Source organism: Mobula birostris, chromosome 10 (assembly GCF_030028105.1).
Source record: "Mobula birostris isolate sMobBir1 chromosome 10, sMobBir1.hap1, whole genome shotgun sequence".
In the NCBI taxonomy this organism is placed as follows: domain Eukaryota; kingdom Metazoa; phylum Chordata; class Chondrichthyes; order Myliobatiformes; family Myliobatidae; genus Mobula; species Mobula birostris.
In genome coordinates, this window is record NC_092379.1 from 63,542,966 (window position 1) to 63,565,977 (window position 23,012).

Consider the following 23,012-nt stretch of genomic DNA (forward strand, 5'->3'; position numbering starts at 1 on the left):
AACAGTTATATTACTTTGGATGCTGTTGGGGAAAGATGGGAGAATGGCCTAGCAAAGGAAAATCACAGCAGTCAAGTCTCTGGGACTCAAAAGGGAATGGGGGAAAACAGGCGAGCTGTGGTGGTGGGGGATTCATTAGTTAGGGGAAAAGAAAGAATGTTCTGTGGATGAGAATGAGATTCCCAGATAGAAGGTGCCAAGGTCCGGGACATCTCGGATCAAGTCCTCAGCATTCTTAAATGGGACGGAGACCAGCCAGTGGTAGTCATCCATACAGGCACCAGGGACATAAGTAGGAAGAGGGATGAGCTCCTGCAAGGTGAATTCAGGAAATTTGATGCTAAGATAAAAGACAGGACCTCCAGGATTGTGATCTCAGGATTGTTAACCATGATAAGTACAAGTGAGATCAGAACTGGGAAGATTATACAGTTTAATACATGACCAAGGAATTGGTGTTGGGGGGAGGGTTTCAGATGTTTGGATCATTGGGCTCACAACCAAGCAAGGTGGGACCTGTACAGAAGAGGTGGTTTGCACCTAAACTGGAGGAGGACTAATCCAAGCAGAAAGGTTTACTAGTACTTCACGGGGTGGGGGGGGTGCGGTGGAGGAATGGGGTTTAATCTAGAGTTGCAGAGGCATGGAAACCGAAGCGCCAGAGGAGATAATGGAGAGGTTGTGGAGACAAATGTTGATCAGACCTCAGACAAAGTCAGGGATCAAAGGACTAGGTAGGACTAGGACTAATTTTCTGAGTTGTGTATATTTCATTTCAATGGAAGTATTGTTGGAAAGGCAGATGAGCTCAGGGCATGGATCAACACCTGGAATTTTGATATTGTAGACATTAGTGAGACTTGGTTTTAGGAGGGGGGAGGACTGGCAGCTCAATATTCTGGGGTTCCATTGTCTTAGACGTGAAAGAGCGGGAAGAATTAAAGGAGGAGAGGTGGTGTTACTAGTCAAGGAAAATGTCATGCCAGTGCTCAGTCAGGACAGACTGAAGAACTCATCTAGTGAGGCATTCTGGGTGGAATTGAGGAATAAGAGAGATATGACCTTTAAGGGGGTTATATTATAGACCACCCAACGGAGGAAACATTTGTAGCAGGTTCGCAGATTGTTGTGATCGTAGGTGATTTTAACTTTCCACACATTGACTGGGACTCGAATACTGTAAAAGGACTAAATAGGATAGAGTTTGTCAAATATGTTCAGAAAAGATTCCTTAATCAGTACATAGAAGAAGTCCCAACAAGAGAGTGTGCAATACTTGATCTCCTATTAGGGAATGAGATAAAGCAGGTGACAGAAATTTGTGTAGGGAAACATTTTGTATCTAGTGATCATTAATTTCAAGGTAATTATGGAAAAGGATAGGTCTGGTCCGTGGATTGAGATTGTAAATTGGAGAAAGGCCAATTTTGATGGTATCAGAAAGGATCTGACAAGTGTGGATTGGGACAGGCTGGTTTCTGGCAAAGTTATGCTTGGTAACTGGGAGGATTGGAAGATAGCCAATGTTGTTCTGCTGTTTAAGAAAGGCTCTTAAGAATAAATGAGGAAATTATAAGCTATTGAGCCTGACATCAGTAGTGGAAAGTTATTGGATGGTATTCTAAAGGACCAGATATATGAGTATTTGGATACCAAGGCACTGATTAGGGATAGTCAGCATGGCTTTATGTGTGGTAGGTTATGTCTAACCAATCTTATAGAGTTTTTTTTTGAGGAAGTTACCAGGAATGTTGACGAACACAAGCCAATGGGTGTTGTTTGCACTGGTTTCAGCAAGGCATTTGATTGGGTCCTGTATGGGAGGTTGGTTAAGAATGTTCAGTCACTTGGCATTCAAGATGAGGTGGTAAATTGGATTAGACTTTGGCTTTGTGGGACAAGCCAGAGAGTGTTAGTAGATGGGTTGGCTCTTTGACTGCGGCCTGTGACTACCAAGATTGGGGTTGAATGGTGAGGAAGACAATCAAAGCTTGCAGTAGGATTTGGACCAGCTGGAAAAATAGGCTGAAAAGTGGCAGATGAAATTTAATGCAGACAAGTATAAGGTGTTGCACTTTGGTAGGACCAACCAGGATAGGTCTTACACAGTGAGCAATAGGACACAGAGGAGTAGAACAAAAGGATCTGGGAATACTGGTCCATAATTCATAGAAGGTGGCATCACAGCTTGATAGGGCCATAAAGAAAGCTTTTGGTAAATTAGTCTTCATAGATCAAAGTATTGAGTACAGGAGTTAGGTTGTTGTGTTGAAGTTGTTTTAGATGTTGGTGAGGCCAATTTGGAGTATTGTGTATAGTTTTGTTCGCCAACCTGCAGGAAAGATGTAAATAAGATTGGAAGAGTACAGAGAAAATTTACAAAGATCTTGCGGAACTGGAGGACCTGAATTATGAGGAAGGATTGAATAGGTTAGAACTTTATTCTCTAGAACATAGAAGGTTGAGGGGAAATTTGAGAGAGATGTACAAATTTATTCGGGGTATAATTAGTGCAAATGCAAGCAGGCTTTTTCCACTGAGGTTGGGTGAGATTGATGACCCATGTTGCTTTCCTGTGACAATGCACCTTCCAAATGTGCCCAATGGTGGGAAATGCTTTACTTGTGAGGTATCCTCTACCCTTTTAGGTTTTTCCCTTCAAAAGCCATGATGCAACCATTCAGTATACTCTCCACTGCATATCTACAGAAGTTTATCAAAATTTTAAATGACATACTGGATCTTCACAAACTTCTTTTTTCTTTCTTTTTCCAATTTTTTTAATTGATTTCTATATAGAAGAATACAGAGTCCAAGGGAATACACATTATAAAACAAAAAAATACCAGATGCAGTATATTGAATCACATTAATGAACTCCTTACTCTATATTCATATTGATTGTAATTTGTGTATTAGAATATAAAAAATTTTATTAAAAAAAGATCTACACCCACTACCAAAGTCGAAGCTGTTTGGGAAAAAAAGAAAAAAAAACTTATCAGATAATAAAATATGCTATTGACCAACTTCTGTACTTTAACAAGAAGTCGAAGATTATGAAAATAATTTAAAAACGGCCCCCACAAATTTTGAAAATCTTGGTTAGATTCAGAAATTGAACAACGAATCTTTTCTAAATGTAGGCATGCCATAACATCCCGTAACCACTGAGCATGATTCAGTGGAACAGCATCCTTCCATTTAAACAAAAGCGCCCTCCTAACCATAAGAGAGATAAAAGCCAGAATGTGCAGATCAGATGTCTTCAAAATGATATCTTTCCTTCAAACAATACCAAATATGGCAGTCAAAGGATTAGGCTTAAAATTTACTTTAAGGAGCACAGAAAAGGTTTGGAATACTTCCTTCCAATATTTTCCAAGACTTGGGCACGTCCAAAACATATGAATAAACGAAGCTTCTCCATTGTTACACCTATCACAGTAGGGAGATATATCCATATAAAAATGAGATAACTTACCCTTGGTCATCTAAGCCCTATGAACCACTTTAAATTGTAGGAGGGAATGACGAGCACATAAAGATGAAGTATTAACCAATTTAAAAATCTCATTCTCTTCAGAAATTGAGGTCTGTAAACCTTGTTCCCAAAAATTTTTAATTTTGTCTAAAGAATCATTTCTCATTCCCAACAACATATTATAAATATTGGACATTGAACCATTATAGAATGATTTCATATTAAGAACTTCATCTAATATGTTCTTATCAGGACTATTAGGAAATGTATACAATTGAGATCACAGAAAATCTCTAATTTGTAAGTACCGAAAAATATGGTTTTTTGGTAAACTATATTTAATTGACAATTGTTCAAATGAAGAAAGACTTCCTCCCACAAACAGATCCTGGAATCATGTAATGCCCAATCTTTCCCATTGTTTAAAAATTACATCAGTCATAGAAGGCTTAAAAAATAATTTTAAAAAATGGGACTAGAAAGGGAGAATCTCAATAAACCAAAGTCTTTTCTAAATTGTATCCAAATCCTCAAAGTATGTTTGACTACCACATTTTCAGTTATCTTACTTAAGGATAAAGGAAGTGAAGGTCCCAAAAGGGAGATAATAGACAATTTATTAACTGAGTTATCTTCTAAAGAAACCCACCTGGGACAGCCCTCGTGATTAATATAGTATAACCAAAACATAAGATTCCGTATATTAGCTGCCCAGTAATAAAACCTAAAATTTGGTAAAGCTAAACCTCCATTCTTTTTAACTTTCTGGAGATGGATTTTATTCAATCGAGGACATTTATTTTTCCATATGTAGGAGGATAAAATAGAGTCCAGAGAGTCAAAAAAGGATTGAGGAATAAAAATGGGTAATGCCTGAAAGAGATATATAAATATAGGTAAAACATTCATTTTAATAGAATTAATTCGACCAATCAATGCTAACAAATGTGGTGTCCAATTTGATAATGTTCTTTTTATATAATTTAACAAAGAAAGAAAATTTTTTAAAATAAGTATTTATAATTCTTAGTAACTGTTACACCCAAAGAAATGAATTGGTTTCTTACAACTTTAAAAGGAAGGTTAATATTTGTTAATGGCAAATTATTCAAAGGAAAAAGTTCACTCTTGTGTAGGTTCAGTTTATAACCAGAAAACTGACTAAAACAAGAGAGTAAAGAAAACACAGAAGGTAATGAAGTTTCAACATTAGAAATGTAAAGCAATAAATCAACCGCAAAAAGTGAAACTTTGTGGATAGTACCCTTCCGTAAAATACCAGTGATATCATTAGATTCTTGAAAAGTAATAGCTAAAGGTTCTAAAGCCAGGTCAAAAAGCAAAGGACTCAAAGGGCAACCTTATCTGGTTCCACGTTGAAGTTTAAATAGTTTAGAATTGTGAGAATTAGTAAGAACCTGAGCAAAAGGGGATAAATACAGTAATTTAATCCATTGAATAAAGTTGGACCCAAAATTAAATTTTTTAAGATTTTAAATAAATAATGCCATTCAACCCGATCAAAAGCCTTCTCAGCATCTAATGATATCACACATTCCGATATCTCCTTAGAAGGAGAATAAATAACATTTAATAATCAACGAGTATTAAAATGAGAATATCGATTTTTAATAAAACCAGACTGATCGTCAGAAATGATAGATGGTAAGATATTTTCCATCCGATGGGCCAGAATTTTAGATAGAATTTTAGCATCAACATTAAGTAAGGAAATTGGTCTATATGAAGAACATTCAGTTGGGTTCTTATTTTTTTTAAGGATAAGCGAAATAGAAGATTCGTAAAAAGATTGCGGCAACCTACCTGACTTAAAAGAATCTGAAAAAACTGAACATAAATTAGGTATAAGCAAAGAAGAAAAAGCCTTATAAAATTCTCCAGAAAATTCACCAGGACCTGGAACTTTTCCTGAATGCAGTGAACGTACAGCCTCAGGTATTTCTTTGTGAGAAATACATTGATCCAACTGTTTTGGGTTATCAACAAAAAGCGTAGGGATATTTATTTGGTCTAAAAAATTATCCATTACAGTATTATCTTTAAGAATATTAGAACTATAAAGTTTGGAATAAAATTCTCCAAAAGTATCATTTATTTCGAAATCATCAGTTGTCCTAATGCCGTTAGCTTTATAAATTTCTTTAATCTGTCATTTAGCACTAGAAGTTTTAATTTGGTTAGCCAATAATTTACCTATTTTATCTCCATGAATATAAAATTGACTTTTATCCTTTAGGAGTTCAGTTTCAATAGGGTATGTTAATAAAAAATCATATTTAGTTTTAATTTCAACCCATCTTTTATATAAAACAGGATCTGAAGTCGAAGCATATTCTTCATCTAATTGTTTCAGCTGATTGGCTAAATTAATTCTCTCTTTATTAGCTTTTTTCTTAACACTTGCAGTATAAGAAATGATTTATTCTCTAATATATGCTTTAAACGCATCCCATATGACAAGGCTGGAAGTCTCTTCCACTGTATTCTCTTAAAATAAAAGAGTGATTTGCCTCTCCAAGACATTAAGACATCCTTGTCAGATAACAAAGTTAAATTAAAATGCCAGAATCTGTTTGTCTGAGGAAAACCAGGAAGGTTTCTAGATAAAAGCACAGGAGCATGGTCAGAGATAGCAATCTCTTTATATTCACAAGATCAAACTAATGGAATCATTTGGTTATCAATAAAAAAAAAAGTCAATTCTGGAATACATATGATGAACATGAGAGAAAACGAGTATTCTCTATCTGCTGGATGTAAGAAATACCATATATCAACAATACCACATTTCGTCAAAACTGAATGGATAAATGAAACTGATTTATTAAGTGTCGCTCATTTAGAAAAAGGCCGATCTAAAACTGGATCTAACCAGCAGTTAAAGTCTCCTGCCATCACCAATGAGTACAAACTCAGATCGGGCAAAAACAAAAAAAAATCGCTCAAAGAATCCTGGATCGTCTATATTTGGGGCATAAACATTAGCAAATACCAACAATTTATTCTCTAATTTCCCTGATACTATAACAAATCATCCATTAGTATCAGAAACAACCTTGTGTTGAACAAAGGGAACTGCATTTTCTATAAAAATCCAAACACCTCTAGCTTTGGTCTGAAAACTTGAATGAAAGTGGGATTCTCTCCATTGGCTAAAAAGGCGTGAGTTATCAGAATAGCATATGTGTGATTCTTGTAAAAAATAATTGGGACCTTTAATTTTTTAATATAGGCAAAAATCTTATTTCGTTTCAAAAGATGATTTAATCCTTTCATGTTAAGACTAAATAATTTAATATTATAATCTATTTTATTATTATTTAAAAAAAGTTAAAATGGTAATCCTTAAGAAGATTAATAAAACTAAACAATGACCTATGAGATAAGAAAACCAAACAACAGGTTTGACTAAAAATCCCAAACAGCTTCCAAGAAAAAAAACACCCTCCCCTTCCCAAAGAGAGAAAGTCAACCAAAGAAAGTCGACGCCTACAACTAATAATGACATCCCCCAAAAAATCCCACTGGTTTAGCTCCAAGTAAATTACAGGGTTAGAGTATTCCAACCTAGTCAAAACAACAGATAATAAGGAGACAGTTAATTCTGGTATCAAAAAAAACTCTAGATAGTAAGTATGATATAAAATAACATGGACACACAGAATATTGGCTCATTAAAATCTTAATCTCAAAGTAAAACCTTAAGAAGTTCTAAAAGAAAATTGACTACAACATTCACCAGAGGCAAAATACACAATTATTCATGTAAGTTTTTGTTAAACAGCTCTAACATGACACTTTTAAACTTAGCAGACAAAGTAATAACACATTAAAGTCCTACTCTCAAAATAAATCCTTAAAAAGTTCAAAAAGAGTTAAGTACAAAGTTTAGCGAAGGTGAAATAAACAGTTATTCATGTAGCAAATAATAAGCAATCACTTTACTGACTCTAAATATTCCTGAGCCTAGAGACTCGAAAGGAACCATTTTTGCAATCTATCCTGCAGTGTAATTCTGAGCTTTGCCGAATACCGTAGAGAAGGTTTAAAATCATTTTTGCAGAACTCTGACATGATGCTTTTAAACTTAGCACGTTCCCTCATAATCTCTGCTGAGAAATCTTCAGCGATTCTAATCTTTTTTCCATTAAAATCAATCATACCTTTCCGACGAGATTCATGAATTATACAGTCCTTTGCTTGAAACTCATGAAAAGCGACTACCACTGAACGAGATTTGCTTGCAAACATTTTGTTCCCAGGTATACTGTGCACTCGGTCAATCATTGGTGTTGATTTTAAAATATCAGGAAATAACTGAACCAGAAAGTTTGTAAAAAATTCTGTAGGACGATCGCCTTCAGTTAACTCTTCAAGACCAAGAATTCGTACGTTATTCCTTCTACTTCTGTTTTCTAAATCAGTAATCTACTGTCTTAGTTTGTTGTTAACCTTGGATTGTTCTTCGTAACGCTTTTGCAGGTCATCCATTTTCTCATCCAGAATCGACAGGATTTCTTCATTCTCTTTTATTCGTTTATCGTGCTCAGTTAAGGTTTCCTGAGTAGAATCCAGTTTTGTACTTAATTGTTTAATTTCAGAGCCAAGTTGTTGAAACTCTTCGGAGGATTCCTTTCTGAGTCGCCGAAATTCCTCGGACGCTTCCTTACTGTGCTTTTGCATCAATTCAATAATAGAATCCAAAGATGTAAAAGAATCTTCTTTTTTTTTTACCTTTAGCAGAGTGTCAAATCAGGTTGGAAACTAAGAAAAGTAAAGTAAACTAGGGGTGGCTGTAAAATGCTGTTATTCTATCCACCGCCAACAGGAAGTCACAAACTTCTAAGTAAGTGGAGGTGCCTTTGTAATGTGTTTCAGGATGTTAACAGATGATATTTCTGTAAGGTAATTGGTGTATCTGAGCTATGGATGAAGTACTTGGTGGCAATATGGATTAAATTGGGCTAGACCATTGCTCCTTCCCATTTCGTGATTTTTCACTGGTTGCTTCCTTGACAAAATAACTTACCTATCTGTTCTTTTTCTTTCAGTGATAATTAGTTCTACACCACCCAGATAGAACTTATAGTTATCTCTTTGGAGAATCATTTGTGAAGGTACAAGTGGATTCAGATCAGGCACATTATGCTGTCTTGAATTTTGCTTTGCTTGGAATTGTGTAAATCTCTTTAATTAATTATAAGACCATAAGACAAAGGAGCAGAAGTCGGCCATTTGGCCCATCGAGTCTGCTCCACCACCCCATCATGAGCTGATCCATTCTCCCATTTAGTCCCACTCCCCCGCCTTCTCACCATAACCTTTGGTGCTCTGGCTACTCAGATACCTATCAATCTCTGCCTTAAATACGCCCAATGACTTGGCCTCCACTGCCGCCCGTGGCAACAAATTCCACAGATTCACCACCCTCTGGCTAAAAAAATTTCTTCGCATCTCTGTTCTGAAAGGGCGTCCTTCAATCCTTAAGTCATGCCCTCTCGTACTTGACTCCCCCATCATGGGAAACAATTTTGCCACATCCACTCTGTCCATGCCTTTCAACATTTGAAATGTTTCTATGAGGTCTCCCCTCATTCTTCTAAACTCCAAGGAATACAGTCCAAGAGCGGACAAACGTTCCTCATATGTTAACTCTCTCATTCCCGGAGCCATTCTAGTGAATCTTCTCTGTACCCTCTCCAACGTCAGCACATACTTTCTTAAATAAGGAGACCAAAACTGCCCGCAGTACTCCAAGGTAGGTCTCACCAGTGCCTTATAGAGTCTCAACATCACATCCCTGCTCCTATACTCTATTCCTCAAGAAATGAATGCCAACATTGCATTCGCCTTCTTCACCACCGACTCAATCTGGAGGTTAACCTTGAGGGTATCTTGTACGAGGACTCCCAAGTCCCATTGCATCTCAGAACTTTGAATTCTTTCCCCATTTAAATAATAATCTGCCTGTTTATTTCTTCTGCCAAAGTGCATAACCATACACTTTCCAACATTGTATTTCATTAGCCACTTCTTTGCCCATTCTTCCAATCTATCCAAGTCTCTCTGAAGACTCTCTATTTCTTCAGCACTACCGGCCCCTCCACCTATCTTCGTATCATCAGCAAACTTAGCCACAAAGCCATCTATTCCATAATCCAAGTCGTTGATTACAATGTAGAAAGAAGCGGCCCCCAACACGGACCCCTGTGGAACACCACTGGTAACAGGCAGCCAACCAGAATAGGATCCCTTTATTCCCAATCTCTGTTTCCTGCCAATCAGCCAATGCTCTATCCACGTATGTAACTTTCCCGTAATTCCATGGGCTCTTATCTTGTTAAGTAGCCTCATGTGTGGCACCTTGTCAAAGACCTTCTGAAAATCCAAATATACAACATCCACTGCATCTCCCTTGTCTAGCCTACTTGTAATTTCCTCAAAAAATTGTAATAGGTTTGTCAGGCAGAATTTTCCTTTAAGGAATCCGTGCTGAGTTCTGCTTATCTTGTCATATGCCTCCAGGTACTCTGTAACCTCATCCTTGACAATCGACTCCAACAACTTCCCAACCACCGATGTCAAGCTAAATGGTCTATAATTTCCTTTTTGCTTCCTTGCCCCCTTCTTGAATAACGGAGTGATATTTTCAATCTTTCAGTCCTCCGGAACCATGCCAGAATCTATCGACTTTTGAAAGATCATCGCTAATGTCTCCGCAATCTCCACAGCTACTTCCTTCAGAACACGTGGGTGCATTCCATCTGGTCCGGGAGATTTATCTACCTTTAGGCTATTCAGCTTCCTGAGTACTTTCTCTGTCGTAATTGTGACTGCGCACACTTCTCTTCCCTGCCACCCTTGAGTGTCCGGTATACTGCTGATGCCTTCCTCAGTGAAGACTGTTGCAAAATACTCGTTCAGTTCCTCCGCCATCTCCTTATCTCCCATTACAATTTCTCCAGCATCATTTTCTATCGGTCCTATATCTGCTCTCACCTGTCTTTTACTCTTTATATACTTGAAAAAGCTTTTAGTATCCTCTTTGATATTATTTGCCAGCTTCCTTTCATAGTTAATCTTTTCCCTTTCAATGACCTTCTTAGTTTCCTTTTGTAAGCTTTTAAAAACTTCCCAATCCTCTGTCTTCCCACTAATTTTTGCTTCCTTGTATGCCCTCTCCTTTTGCTTTAACTTTGGCTTTGACTTCTCTTGTCAGCCATGGTTGCATCCTTTTCCCATTTGAAAATTTCTTCTTTTTTGGAATATACCTGTCTTACACCTTCCTCACTTCTCTCATAAACTCCAGCCACTGCTGCTCTGCCGTCTTTCCCGCCAGTGTCCCTTTCCAGTCAACTCTGGCCAGTTCCTCTCTCATGCCACTGTAATTTCCTTTACTCCACTGATATACCGACACATCAGATTTCAGCTTCTCTTTTTCAAATTTCACAGTGAACTCAATCATGTTATGATCACTGCCTCCTAAGGTTTCCTTCACCTCAATCTCTCTAATCACCTCTGGTTCATTACACAATACCCAATCCAGTACAGCCGATCCGCTAGTGGGCTCAACAACAAGCTGTTCTAAAAAGCCATCTTGCAGACATTCTACAAATTCTCTCTCTTGAGATCCAGTGCCGACCTGATTTTCCCAATCCACTCGCATGTTAAAATCCCCCACAATTATCATAACACTGCCCTTCTGACAAGCCTTTTCTATTTCCTGTTGTAATTTGTAGTCCACATCACTGCAGCTGTTTGGAGGCCTGTATATAACTACCATCAGGGTCCTTTTACCCCTGCTATTTCTTCGCTCAACCCACAAAGATTCTGCACCTTCCGATCCTATATCACTTCTTTCTAATGATTTAATATCATTTCTTACCAATAAAGCCATGCCTCCCCCTCTGCCTACCTTCCTATCCTTCCGATACACCGTGTATCCTTGGACATTCAGCTCCCAGAGACATGCATCCTTTAGCCAGGTCTCAGTGATGGCCACAATATCATACCTGCCAATCTGTAGCTGTACAACAAGATCATCCACCTTATTCCTTATGCTGTGTGCATTTAAGTATAACACCTTAAGACTAGTATTTGGTACATTTTGCTTTGATTTCACTGCAGCTTTATTGCACTGCAACTCATCCCAATGGCTACAAATTTGCCCTGTCACCTGCCTGTCTTTCCCGACATTTTACTGCTCACTATCTTAGATTTATTTCTGTTTTCCCCTTCCTCTGCTCTATCATTCCGGTTCCCATCCCCCTGCCAAATTAGCTTAAACCCTCCCTAACAGCTCTATTAAATCTTCCCGCCAGAATATTGGTCCCCTTCGGGTTCAGGTGTAATCTGTCCATTTTGAACAGGTCATACTTCCCCCAGAAGAGATCCCAATGATCCAAGAATCTGAATTATGTGTCATTTGGCTTTAACTTCATTGCTTGATGATCTGTAGTATTTCATCACTAAATTAGGTGGAAGGAAGCAGTTACTGGACTGAGGTCGACAAATTTCTGTAGGTTTTCTGTTTGCTTTATGATTTGCTTTTATTCTTAGCCACAGAGTCACCATGAAACATCAGCCAAAGACTGATCAATAAATTTCCTGTGTCCTTGTCTAAATATTGATACCTTTAAATAAAAAATCCTTGTACATAAGCACATTATCTATTTATTCTGTTTCTTTTAATCATGTAGCTATAAATTTGAGTTCTGAAGTCCAGACTTCACCAAGATTTTTCAGTTGATCCCCAACTGAGTAGCAAGCTGTTTTACAGACTTTGCCCAAGCTGATGAAAGCAAGCTGGTATAAACCTTTCTCTTCGAGCGAACAGATGTGCAGTTCCCATTCTCTGCTCAACTAAACAAATCAAGTTTAACAGGCTTACTTTTCAGATTGCAAAATATGTGTTTCATCTGCAAAAGCCAAATCATTATTCTATACATCAGGCCATATCAACAATTCAACAGACTTGCTTACATTACAGCTCTGTTCTTTTTAACCTCTTCAAAATTCATAACTCATGGGCATAACATTGATCGTTGTTTTCCTTTTTCATAATTTTATCATTTAGCTCAATATTTCAAAATCACATTATGCTGCTATTTTTGAACAGAGCTATACAGTATGCTACAAAATAGTGTGAGCAAAGCTCTCAGAGAGAAATGAGAGGTAGAAAGCCCATCCAATTGTAAGTCAAATGACATGTGCTTAACTGAGCTGCAGTTGAGTAGTCTGCAGCAGAAAATTGACAGTGACATATTTTCCAGTTTGCCAGATATCTCCACTGTTGCATGTGAGATTTTCAGCTTTCCTTTGTAGGCTGGACATTGGAGATCTTGAGCAGTTCAATCATTTTACCTCCCATCTTCCAAAGGTGCCATAATGCCCCTCTGTATGTCAAGAATGAATTCCATCTACTGCTTCCAGTTAAAGTTAATTAAATTGAGTGCCAGTATTTGTAACAATGGCTCCCACTGAGAACCAGCACTGTAAGAGCTCATCAGTAGTAAAGTATTGCTGCGTAAATTCACATTTTGGCAATAGTCTTGCTAGAAATCCAGGAAAATTCTTTTCCCGTAACCTGGCACAGGTCAACTGAGCTGAACTATTTTGTGCATGCTTCTTTGGTTCATGTCTAAAATTTCTGAAAATAGTTGTTTCAATTTCCATACATGCTGCCAAACTTGCTGAATATTTCTAGCACATTCTGTATTTTATTTGGATTTCCAGTATCGGTGGCTTGTATTTACATTTCTGAATCTGTGTCTTTTCCCAGAGAGGCATTACTTTCTAGAAATGCAATGTGGATTCCTGAATCTCAAAGGGAAGGTGGTGTCCATCATCAAGGGCCCCCCATCACTCAGGTCATCCCTGTTCTCAACACTACCTTCAGCGTGGAGGTACAGGAGCTTGACGGCACGCACCCAATTATTCAGGAACACCTTCTTACCCCTCTGTCATTGGATTTCTAAATGGACAATGAACACTTAAGCACTACCTCATTCAATTTTAAATTTTGCACTGATTTAATTTAACTATTTAAATGTATGTATTTACTGTAATTCAGTTTTTTCTCTAATTTGTACTGCTGCCACAAAGACAGCAAATTTCACAACACATACCAGTGATTTTAAAGCTGATTCTGATTCTGACGTGAACATGTTGCAAAAGAGATGATTTGCATTTGGAAATGGAACATTGAGGCTGAGCAGGGAATAATGAGAACTTTCTAGATGCCTTTGGAGGTCAGAGTAATTGTTCCCAATATTGGCCACTTACTACTTAGTTTTTTTGACATGAGGTTTATGACATTGGGCTAGGGTTGATTTGAGTGGTTGAAATTATGATTGCAAATAAAGGTCGGCACCATGTCAGCGTGACAGATAGTCTAAAATTGGAGTAACATGAGAGTAAAGAACTGCCCCCGGGAGTGTGCAGCCTGCTTGATTTATTAAGATAAAGCCAATTATTATTTAGAGAGAGAGAGAGAGCGCAACAGTGAGAGAAAGACAAATAAAGTAATGACACACAGTGATATACGCTTTAATCTTGTGGTATTGACTGCTTCAGCATTAATTATTGAATGACAATGTGGCCTGGTTGAGAAGCTGGAGCACACCGGAACCACTATGTAATTAAGCCATGCCTATTTTATCTGGTACAGGTCAAAGATAAAAACTGTGTTTCTTCAATGTCACAGCCATAGTGTTCAAATGTTGCTATATATGCTTTTGACTACATTTGTGCATATCCGATCTCACTGGCTCTCCACTTGGCCTTGGACCCCCTTGACAACAGCGATACTTACATCAGGCTGGTGTTTATTGATTATAGGTCAGCATTCAAGACCATTATACGCTCAGTACTAATCAACAAACTTCAAAACCTGGGCCTCTGCAACCAGATTGTTGACTGCCTCATCAGGTGACCACAGTCAGTGCAGATAGAAATAACATCTCCTCCTCACTGACACTCAACAGCGGCACACTTCAAGGTTGTGTGCTGAGCCAATTTTGATGGTTTCAGTAAGGATCTGGCAGGAGTGGATTGGAACAGGCTGTTTTCTAGCAAAAGTGTACTTGGTAAGTCAGAGGCCTTCAAAAGGGAAATTTTGAGAGTACAAAGCTTCTATGTGCCTGTCAGAATAACAGGTAAAGATAACAGACGTAGGGAACCTTGGTTTTCAAGAGATTGAGGCCCTGGATAAGTAAAAAAAGGAGATGCATAGCAGATATAGGCAGGTAAGAACAAATGAGATGCTTATGAGGTGTAAGAAACGCAAGAGAGCACCTAAGAAAGAAATCAGAAGGGCTAAAGGAAGACATGAGGCTGCCTTAGCAGACAAGTGAAGGAGAAGCCAAAGAGAGGTAGTAGATGGTTGCCTCTCTGCCTGGAGGCCTGTGACTAGTGGACTACTGAAGAGGTCTGTGCTATGTCCATTGTTGTTTGTCATCTGTATCAGTGGTCTGGATGATTATGTGGTTAACTGGATCAGCAAATTTGTGTACAACACCAAATTTGAGGTTGTAGTGCATAGCAAAGAAGGACTATAACCAGAGGTCATGAGTTAAGGGTGAAAGGTGAAAAGTTTAAGGGGAACCTGAGGTGATGCATGCATGCTTGATTTCAATGTTTAAGAGAAGTGTGGATAGGTACATAGAGTGCAGGTAGATGGGAGTAGGCAGTTTAAATAGTTTGGCATGAACTAGCTGTACTTTTCTATGACTGTTATGCATGAAATCCCATGAGAACCAGTCCGTCTGATACCAACAATCATTCCATTATCAAAGCCAGTTAAGTCACATTTCTTCGCCATTCTGATGTTTGGTCTGAACATCAACTGAACCTCTTGGCCAGGTCTGCATGCTTTTATGCATCGATATGCTGCCACATGTTTGGCTGCTTAGATATTTGTATTGATGAGTAGTGTACAGGTGTATCTTGAGAAGTGGCCACTGACTGTGATGAAGATCAGTGAAGACTTCAACCATTCTCATTCCCAACAAATGCAGCATCAGATTTCTACACATGCCCAAACTCTTCTGGCATGTGCCAGCTAGTCCATTTTTCCAAACTGTCAAAAATGGATTACTGACCTCATTACATACTCCACTCATCAAACACATCAGTCCCTTTCTCACCACCACATTCTCACACATTTTGATCTGAGCCCCACATAAACCCATTCTTACAGAATATACATAGCACATAACGACACGGTTGCATTTTGCGAGAAGATTTACTGATTCATTTCCCAGTCCTTGATGGTAGTAACATTCTTGATGGGGTCACATCTATGCCTATAGGTTCAGCACAGCTTGTAGGAGACAGTACTGATCATTAGTGAAATGACCACTGCTAAAATCTGTGATCACATGAACATGAATGTGTACTCATATCTAATTCATCAACCTGCATCTCACTTCCTTAACAGTTTAGTCTTCTGTTTCACAAATGTCATAAACGGTGACCATCTCACCATCATAACCTTATATTTACAGATATTTTGCATCAGAAGTTTTTTTTAATGTACTTGCTGAGGTTTTAATTATGTCTAGCTACATATTTCTGTTTCAACTTATCAAGAGTCTTGCTGTTCAGGCCCCAGCTTTTCAGCACCAAGACAATGAGGGAGGCATCTCTACTCAATCTGACAGTTGCAACCACATTTTCAGGTATTACTACTCCATCTAAATAAGATACAAGTTCTACTCATGATGACTCACTGAGGTTGAGTAGTCTGCAAACCAGGGCAGGGGGCAATAGTGGAATAAAGCCACAATACTAAACATTCAGTAACACTTCAAACTAAACTGGTACTTTGTTAAGTTTCCCCAAGTTACACAACTACAAAACTAAACATTCAACAAATAGATACTTGGCTAAGTGTGCACGTGGGCCCTCCTATATATGCAGTGTGTTTTCCAAATGGTTCCTCAGCTCTGGTTGCAACCTCAGTGTGAAGGTGAGCCCCTGGAGACCAAGGGGAGAGCTCATTTCTCTCGCACATGCTATTATACCCCTGAGGCATCTGGAAGTGGAAACTGGTGCCATGGCACACGAGGTAGCCAATGGGAAAGAGCTGCTGCATCCCTTGAATGGGCCAATCAATGAACCGCACGGCAGAACCGACTTTTAACTAGCAAGTAAATTAAACCTTACAGGGTCTGACTCATTTCTACACTTATGAACTAATCAACTTGCAGTCAAGATCTTGGCTTACTTTGCAGTGCATGCAGAATCTGTTCAATCCCTGAGCACTACATTGGAACTTTTTAGTTGTCTAAGCTTGCATGACATTTTTCCTCTGGAAACTTGCAGAGTTTCACAGCAGCCTAGAATTGTAACAGATATCAAGAGTTAATGAGGTACAGGCCTGAGGGTGCAGAATCAGTTCTGTGGAGCAGGAATCTGCTGAGGCCCGGATCAGTAGCATTCAGTTCTGGTGAGCAGATAAGATAGAAGAGGTCCAGGTACGGTCTCTGAATGGCATCACATGCGAGAAGTGGCAATTCCAGACCAAATTTCAGTCATTGAAGGATGCTTGACAGCTGCAGCAGGGCTTGAATGCTGCGAATTCCTACAAAGGGAAACCAAGCGATACGAGGCTTCCCTCCCAATTGAGTTCAACGCCTTCTGTGCTCGTTTTGACCATTAAAATATGGAGGCGCCTTCACAAATTCCTACAGCCCCTGATGAACCTGTGATTTCAGACTGCGGCCAGTGTAAAAGCATCCTTCTGTCATAGGGTGGGCGCTGGGAACAGACCCAAGTGCAAGACACAGACACTGAAGTACTAGGGACGGGACTAGTATACAGGGTGAGGGCTAGGACATGGACATGAAAACCGGGAACCCGGAACAGGACTGAACAAGAGAGCTAGGAGCCCAGGCTTGGACTCCGAGCCTGAGACTGGACAAAGGACCCAGAACCGGGTCTTGCCTCTGGCTCGGACCTCAAAACTAGGCAAGGACGTGACTTGGCCGGCAGGCAGGGCAAGGCTGGAGTCTTCAGACTTGAGGCGAGGCTGGAGACCAGAGAGCTGAGGCGAGGCTTGGGACCAGAGACCTGAGGCGAGGCTGAAGGCCAGAGATCCGAGGTGAGGCTGGAGGCCAGAGACTCGAGGCGAGGCTTAAGAGCAGAGACTCGAGGCGAGCCTTGAGACCAGAGGCTTGACGTGAGGCTTGAGACCAGAGGCTTGAGGCTTGGGGCCTTGAAGCTTGGCTTGGGGCAAGGCTTGAGGCTTGAGGTCTTGAAGCTTCGCTTGGGGTGAGGCTCGAAGCTTGGGGTCTTGAAGCTCCTCCTGGGCAGGGTGCGGTACTCCACTTGACGGAGGAGGGACAGGAGGGACAGAACCAACTGCAGGGTAACGGCAATATGGTCTGGCTTACCCGACGGAGGCAAGGGACAGGAAGGGACAGAACCAACCGTAGGTAATGGCAAGATGGCCTGGCTTACCCGATGGAGGTAAGGGACAGGAAGGGACAGAACCAACTGTAGGGTAATGGCAAGGCGGACTGACTTACCCGGCGGAGTCAAGGGACAGGAAGCAACAGAACCAACCATAGTTAACGACAAGATGGCCTGGCTTAGATACTAGAGGCGAGTCTTGGAACCAGAGACCTGAGGCGAGGATTGAGACCAGAGGCTTGAGACTTGGGGTCTTGAAGCTTGGTTTGGGGCAAGGCTTGAGGCTTGGGGTCTTGAAGCTTGGCTTGGGGCAAGGCTCGAAGCTTGGGGTCTTGAAGCTCCTCCTGGGCAGGGCGCGGTAGTCCACCTGACGGTGACAAGGGGCAGGAAGGGACAGAACCAACCGCAGGGTAACAGCAATCTGGGCTGGCTTACCCGGCGGAGGCAAGGGACAGGAAGGGACAGAACCAACCGCAGGGTAACGGCAAGACGGTCTGACTTACCCGACGGAGGCAAGGAACAGGAAGGGAGCTAGGTATAGGGTGGCTCCAAGACAAGACTTCAGGCGAGATGAGGCGAGAGTTACCAGCAAGACAAGGCAAGGATCCAGGCAATGCAAGGCGAAACAGGAACTTCAGGCGAGGCGAGAGTTACCGGCAAGACAAGGCAAGGCTTCAGGCAATGCAAGGTGAGACAGGAACTTCAGGCGAGGCAAAAGTTACCAGCAAGACAAGGCAAGGCTTCAGGCAAGGAAACAGAAGGCAGGGAAAGGGATACAAGGAGTAAGGACAAGAACAATCCAGCAGCTACACCCTGATCTCTGGAGGTATTTATGCAGCCAGCCCAACGAGAATCAGCTGCCTCAATTAGTGCTCAAGAGGAACAGAAACAGCGTAGACAGGAAAACCTACAGTAAGGGTCGATGGACCGGACCCGTGAACCGGAATGCGGACTTCACGGACCGGACCATGACAGTAACCGCACCCCACCCCCCCCCGCATGGGAGCCTCCTGGTGACCAAACAGGCTACCCAGACTGTGGATGACCTGGGCGGGTGGGGGGGTGGGTATTTAACAGAAGGGAACCCCGGGTGGCAAGAGAAAAATGACAGTGTCTGTGTTGCTGGGTCCATGGTTGGCTGGATTGTTGTGTCATAGAGTGGGCTCTGGAAACAGACCCAAGTGCAAGACACAGACACTGAAGTACTAGGGACAGGACTAGGTACAGGATGAGGGCTAGGACATGGACACAAAAACTGGGAACCCGGAACAGGACTGGACAAGAGAGCTAGCGGCCCGGGCTTGGACTCTGAGCCAGAGACTGGACAAAGGACCCAGAACCTGGGTCTTGCCTCTGGCTTGGACCCCAGAACTAGGCAGGGATGTGACTTGGCTGGCAGGCAGGATGAGGCTGGAGTCTTCAAACTTGAAGCAAGGCTGGAGACCAGAGACTTGAAGTGAGGCTTGACACCAGAGACTTGAGGCAAGGCTTGAGACCAGAGACTCGAGGCGAGGCTTGAGACCAAAGATTCGAGGCGAGGCTTGAGACCAGAGACTCGAGGTGAGGCTTGAGACTAGAGACTTGAGGAGAGTCTGGAGACCAGAGACTCAAGGCGAGGCTTGGGACCAGAGACTCGATGCGAGGCGGGAGACCAGAGACCTGAAGCAAGGATTGCGACCAGAGACTCGAGGAGAGGCTGGAGGCCAGAGACCGAGGTGAGACTTGAGGCCAGAGACTTGCGGCGAGGCTTGAGGCTTGGGGTCTTGAAGCTTGGTTTGGGGCAGGGTTGAGGCTTGGGGTCTTGAAGCTTAGCTTGGGGTGAGGCTCGAAGCTTGGGATCTTGAAGCTCCTTCTAGGCAGGGCGTGTTACTCTACCTGATGGAGGCAAGGGACAGGAAGGGAGAGAACCAACCGCAGGGTAACGGCAAGATGGCCTGACTTACCCGGCTGAAGCAAGGAACAGGAAGGGAGCTAGGTAGAGGGAGGCTTCAAGACAAGACTTCAGGCGAGATGAGGCGAGAGCTGCCAGCAAGACAAGGCAAGGCTTCAGGCAATGCAAGGCGAGACAGGAACTTCAGACGAGGCGAGAGTTACCGGCAAGACAAGGCAAGGCTTCAGGTAATGCAAGGTGAGATAGGAACTTCAGGCGAGGCGACAGTTACCAGCAAGACAAGGCAAGGCTTCAGGCGAGGTAACAGAAGGCAAGGGAAGGGATACAAGGAGTAAGGACAATAACAATCCAGCAGCTACGCCCTGGTCTCTGAAGGTATTTATGCAGTCAGCCCCAACGAGAATCAGCTGCCTCAATTAGTGCTCAAGAGGAACAGAAACAGGGTAGACAGGAAAACCTGGAGCAAGGGTCGATGGACCAGACTGTGAACTGGAATGTGGACTTCACGGACCGGACCATGACAGTACCCCGGCCCCCGCCCCCCGCGGGAGCCTCCTTGCAACCAAACAGGCTATTCAGACTGTGGACGATCCGGGCGGGTGGGGGGTGGTATTTAACAGAAGGGAACCCTGGCTGGCAAGAGGAAAATGACAGTGACTGTGTCGCTGGGTCCATGGTTAGCTGGATTGTTCTGTCAAAGGGTGGGCACTGGAAACCGACCCAAGTGCAAGACACAGACAGTGAAGTACTAGGGACAGGACTATAATACAGGGTGAGGGCTAGGACATGGACACGAAAACCGGGAACCCGGAACAGGACTGGACAAGAGAGCCAGGGGCCCGGGCTTGGACTCTGAGCCAGAGACTGGACAAAGGACCCAGAACCTGGGTCTTGCCTCTGGCTCGGACCCCAGAACTAGGCAAGGATGTGACTTGGCTGGCAGGCAGGATGAAGCTGGAGTCTTCAGACTTGAGGTGAGGCTGGAGACTAGAGACTCGAAGCGAGGCTTAGTACCAGAGACTCAAGGCGAGGCTTGAGACCCAGTGACTTGAGGCGAATCTGGAGATCAAATACTAGAGGCGAGGCTTGGAACCAGAGACCTGAGGCGAGGCTTGGGACCAGAGACCCGAGGCGAGGCTGGAGGCCAGAGACCTGAGGCGAGGCTTCAGGCCAGAGACTCAAGGCGAGGATTCCGGCCAGAGACACAAGGTGAGGCTTCAGGCCAGAGACCCAAGGCAAGGCTTGAGACCAGAGGCTTGAGGTGAGGCTTGAGACCAGAGGCTTGAGACTTGGGATCTTGAAGCTTGGTTCCTGACGAAGGGTCTCGGCCTGAAACGTCGACTGTACCTCTTCCTAGAGATGCTGCCTGGCCTGCTGCGTTCACCAGCAACTTTGATGTGTGTTGCCCAACGAGAATCAGCTGGCTCAATTAGTGCTGAAGAGGAACAGAAACAGAGTAGACAGGAAAACCTGGAGGAAGGGTCAATGGACCGGACTGTGAACCGAAATGCGGACTTCACGGACTGGACCATGACACCTTCAGGAGGTTGTGACCACGGAAAGCATCTGACCTAGATGGAGTACCTGGTTGCGTACTAAATATCTCTGGTGATCAACTGGCTGGAGTGTTCACTGATACCTTTAACCTCTGGCTTTGGCAGTCTGAGGAACCCACTTGCTTCAAGCAGGCTTCAATTATACCGGTGCCTGATAATAATGTGGAAACCTGCCACAATGACTATCATTCAAAAGCACTTACATGCGCTTTGATGAAGTGCTTTGAGAGGTTAATGATGAAACATGTCAGCTTCTGCCTGTAAAGCGACTTTGATCCACTCCAATTTATCTACTGGAGCAACAGTCCACAGCAGATGCCGTTCCATTGGCTCTTCATTCAACCCTGGAACATCTGGACAGCAAATATACATACATCAGGATGCTCTTTATTGATTACAGCTCAGCATTCAATGCTATCATATCCTTAAAACTAATAAATAAGTTTCAATACCTTGCCCTCAATGCCTTCTTGTACAATCGGATCCTCAATTTCCCCTCTTGTGGAGCCGAGACAATTTGGATTGGCAACAAACATTCCTCCATAACGTCCATCAGCAAGGGGGCACCACAAGGCTCCTGCACTCTACCCGTGTCATAATTATGAATGAGGCTAAGCACAGCTCCAATGCCATGCTTAAGTTTGTTGATGACACCACTGTCACTGGCCAAGTCAAAGGTGGTGACCAATCAGCAGATAGAAGGAGATTGAAAAGTTGGCTGAGTTTTGCCATATAAACAACCTCTCACTTCATGTTAGCAAGACCAAGGAGCTGATTATTGACTTCAGGGGGAGGAAACCAGAAGTCCATGAGCCAGTCCTCATTGGGGGATCAGAGGGGGAGAGGATCAGCAACTTTATATTCCTAGGTGTTATTATTTCAGAGGATCTGTCCTGGGCCCAGCACATAAGTGGAATTAGAAAGAAAGCAGAGCAGCATCTTTACTTCCTTAGAAGTTTGTGAAGATTTGCAATGGCATCTAAAACTTCGACAAACCTCTACAGATGTGCAGATATGAAATCACTATAAATTCCAAAAATCAATAGTGTACAGAAAAGAAATAATGGGAATGTGTTATGGACTACTCAAAAGTTTGTTGATGGAAGGGAAGAAGCTGCTTCTGAGTCAGATCCTCCCCTAAACAATGATGAGAAGAGGATATATTCCAGATGTTGAGGATCCATAGTGGAATATCTGCTTCCAACTTGGTTAAAGATAATCAAAGATTGCCTCTTTTCAGAATGTCAAGATGGTTATGAGCTCTTGATAGGTAGGAGCTTGACTAAAATCACAGTCAACGAGATAAGAGGTGGGGAATCCAGTTTAAAAACAACTTTGCTTTCTCTCAGACCTGTGGAAACTTATTTTGAGTACCACTAGTTATCCAAAATATTTTGCTTTCTGTGTTTGAATTTTGCTTGAGCTGTTATACTGCATCAATAAGCTATTCTTGCACAGCAGTGCCAACATCATTGATACCCCAAATGGATCCACCACCCAATCTGGAATATGCATCTCCTGCAGATTTCTGAACTGAAGCACCATATCAGTGTGCAGTTGTTCCAAATGATCAAGATCATCATCTTGCAATTCTGTTTCAAGAGTGGCCAGTGAATGAGATTGCATAAACACGTAATATTCAATA

At 42.0% G+C, this 23,012-nt stretch overlaps 1 protein-coding gene and 1 long non-coding RNA gene across 3 annotated transcripts in view; one reads left to right on the plus strand and one right to left on the minus strand.

Annotated features, from left to right (window-relative positions):
• Nucleotides 1-7,755, minus strand: part of LOC140204069 (uncharacterized) — a 115,978-nt gene extending 108,223 nt beyond the window's left edge. For both annotated transcript variants that reach the window (XR_011887514.1, XR_011887513.1), the window contains exon 1: nt 7,669-7,755. This is a non-coding gene — a long non-coding RNA (uncharacterized lncRNA). The remainder of the gene's footprint in view (nt 1-7,668) is intronic.
• LOC140204068 (connector enhancer of kinase suppressor of ras 2) overlaps nt 1-23,012 on the plus strand; it is an 807,212-nt gene that overhangs the window by 251,220 nt on the left and 532,980 nt on the right. The window lies entirely within an intron of this gene.